Source organism: Octodon degus, unplaced genomic scaffold (assembly GCF_000260255.1).
Source record: "Octodon degus isolate 3935 unplaced genomic scaffold, OctDeg1.0 scaffold00295, whole genome shotgun sequence".
Taxonomy (NCBI): domain Eukaryota; kingdom Metazoa; phylum Chordata; class Mammalia; order Rodentia; family Octodontidae; genus Octodon; species Octodon degus.
The window spans coordinates 949,799-953,106 of record NW_004524871.1 but is presented as its reverse complement, the minus strand read 5'-3'; the positions used below and the strand labels follow the sequence as shown (position 1 = coordinate 953,106).

Here is a 3,308-nt window from a genome sequence, read left to right as displayed (position 1 = left end):
ACCACGCCCCCTAGCACACTCACCAGCCACCAGGTCCCCAGCACACCCAGCAGCCCCCTAGCAACCCGCCATGCCCCCCAGCATATCCACCATGCCTGCCAACACCACGACATCACACACTGACCACTACAGGGCAGGGCAGTGTCTCTGAGGTAGAGTCTGCCCAGCACTAAAAAATCCAAGTGGTAAGAAGTGATGAAATACTTGGGCTGGGGATTTAGCCCAGTGTGCAGCACCTGCCTGGCAAGCAGGTGCTTGTTGAGGTCCTAAGTTTGATTCCCAGTTACCTGCCCCCTGTAATAAAAGAAATACTTGATTTTAGGAAGCATGAGCTCATCTTGAGGCAAAAGACCCAATAAAGCTGAATGAACGCCTGTGCCTGGTCTCTCTGCTGTTGAAACCCAAATTCAGTTTGTTCTTTATGGTTCTAGGAAAAGTATTAGAGAATCATAAGTAAAACTAGAAAATAATTCATAATGTGATTTTCTTTTTGTTATTGCTTTTTGTTTTTTCAACTAGAGACTGAAATGAAGGCCTCCGTACTGAGCTACACTGCCTGCAGCCCCAGAACGAGGGAGGGGCTGAGGGCTTCAGAGGCAGGCCTCCTCTCCAGGGAACCCCGACCCTCCCACCAGAACAGTGCTATGCTGGCACCTCTCACCAGGTCTGTCAAGTGCTCGACATGCAAGCTAGACCCTGTGGGCAGGTCCTGCCCTCCCACAGCCCCTGCTGGCACTGTTCTCTTGAACCTGAGGCCGTGGGAGCTGCAGGGGGCTTGTATCACTCCCAGGAACGGGAAGCCCACCCACCCAACCTCCACCCTGAGGTCAAGCCCAAGGTCCTGCATGCTGTCCCCACAACCCTGCTCCCTGACCTCAGGCCCTGTACCCCCTACCCTCTCAGGTGCTACAGGTGGCCGGCTGCTGCCGAGTAGGGCACCAGTAGGGCGGGCGAGAAGTCAGGGTGGAGATTCCAGAGGCACCTACTGATGAAGCCACAGTATGATAACTAAATAACAGTGTGAAGAAAAACCACACTGTCCATGGGAGAGGACAGCATTGTTTTTCTACCTCTGCAGCCATCCCGAGTGACCAGACTGTCACTGTAGCACATGGCCCCAGCCCTGAACCCCTGGATGGCCCAAGGGGACAGCATCCAGCTGTGAAAGTTGCCTAACCTCACAGGCACCAGCGGGCCTTGGAAGAGCCCAGAGCCCCAAGTCTCCCACACACCAAGAAACAGCGCAGGCCCGGGAGGCCCCCCTGCACTCAGCGGCACCCCTGGGCTTCAGTCATGAGCATGGTGCACAGCCCTACTTTTCCTTTCAAACACACGCACTAGAGGTAGATGACTGCCAGGGCCATGATCTCGACCGAGGCTGCTGCCCCCAGAAAGCACTACGCCAAACCTTTATCAATTCTATTTTGAGACAGGGTCTCTCCAAAGAGACCTGTTGCTATGTTACCCTGGCTAAGAAAGTTGTACGGCCAGAAATCACAGGATGAAAGGCCTATCTTCCCACCTGAACTCAAGTCCACACCTTCATACCATGTCCAAGAGTCTACAAAACCCCAGCAATAGAAAGTACTCACTTCCTACTTTTAGAACCTGAGAAAAATACCTCTATATTTAAAGTTGAATATAAAGCAGAAAAACAAAACAATTGCAACAAAGGATAAATGATTTTTGCTTTTTTACTCAGGAAGGCTGCACTTTACAAAACAACAGTTAAATTTTACTAAAATCAACACCAATCTGGAGCTGCATTATGAAACTACAAATACTGCTCCTTACACCCTTACTTGGGCTCCGTAGGAGTGGCGCCCCCAACACCAACCCAAGGTGATGTCACCACGCACATGGCAGAGGAGCCTGCACTGCACAGCCGAGCTCTGAATGGAGCTGCTTGAATTACTAGAAGCACCCATTCCTTGTACACACACAACCCTCCTCCCATGGTCATGAGCCTCACAGAACACTGTTCCCTCACCACTGCCTTCCACAGCCCGACGCGCTCTGATGACACACAGGACAAGATGATGAAAACCGAACTTCACTAATTCTTCCTTGGGCCCTGGGTCTAACCAGCCCAGTCCTGTCCATGAGTCTGCAGGAAGCGCCTCCCACCAGGCAGGCTCTCTCACACACCCCACACAACAGGACTGGGGGTCCCTCCTCTCCGGGACCAGGAGACAGTGCCCAAGGACAGGCACAGAGCAGTTCTCTTACCTCTGCTTCGGAGCATCGTGAGCTTCCCAATTTACCTGTAAGAAAAATACAAAAAGTTACTTTCACAAGCGTGCAGCACTTTTGCTCACCAATAGGTACGTCTGCGTTACTCTGGCCATGGTCCATAGATCTATGGAAAACAAATCTGAACAGAAGAGGGAGGTCTGAGGAAAGCTACACTTAGAGTCCAGAGAAAAACCACAAAGAAAACATGGAAGATTATGATTTGCTGTGCTAAGACGCACATACATACCAAGTAAGCAGAGGAAAAATACTTCTAAAGCCGTGTTCGCTTTAAGTACCTTAACATAGCAGTTTAGATGTATTTTAAGAAACCTTGAAGACTCAGGCTTTGCCCCAAATCTATTTCCATTTTAAAGGCAGAGTGATCATTTCAATGAAATCAGAAACGTTTCAGCACTATTAAGGTATACAATTAATTCAGTAATTGTCCCAAGGAAGGGCTTCCTACATAACAGCTGGACCGAATAGCGCCCAGCAGCCCACCTGGGCACCTTCACCCCAAGACACTTCTGAGCAGCACACTGTGCCCACTCCTTTCACAGGGCAACTACAACACTCTACCAGGGTGAAGGCATATCTGAAAGGAGATTCATCTACTAAATAGCAGCTCTGACAGGCGAAGCCGCCCACTGGGCACAGGGCATGCGGCTCCTGGCCCCTCGCTGCACACAGGCCTGTGCGCTGTTCTGTCGGTCTGCAGCTTTTCCTGCAACACCTCGTGGATTTGTACGTCTCAGAGACTGCAGCAACGTCAGCAAAGACAAGCACAGGGGATGCTGCCTGTGTGCCCACCCCTTCTTAAAAAGAAAAAAGCTGACATCTACAATTTCTTATCACCTAAGGATCCCCACACACAACACTGGCTGAAGCCAAGGCCTGAAAAGGGGGAGCCCTGCATGCTGAGAATTAAAATAAACCAGGTGTGGTGGCTCACACCTGTATTCCTAGCACTTAGGAGGCTGAGGCAGGAGGGTTGCCATAAGTTCAAAGCCAGCCTGGGCTACATAGTGAGTTCAAGGCCAGCCTGAACTATATAATAAGACCCTGTCCAAAAA

The 3,308-nt window shown here is 50.6% G+C and overlaps 1 protein-coding gene across 6 annotated transcripts in view; it reads right to left on the bottom strand.

Moving 5' to 3' along the window:
- Spire1 (spire type actin nucleation factor 1) overlaps window positions 1–3,308 on the bottom strand; it is a 101,614-nt gene that overhangs the window by 80,115 nt on the left and 18,191 nt on the right. For all 6 annotated transcript variants that reach the window (XM_023707492.1, XM_012512964.2, XM_023707490.1 and 3 more), the window contains one exon: window positions 2,230–2,264. The gene's annotated coding sequence lies outside the window, so the exon portion shown is untranslated. Of the gene's footprint in view, window positions 1–2,229; window positions 2,265–3,308 lie in introns of those variants that run through there.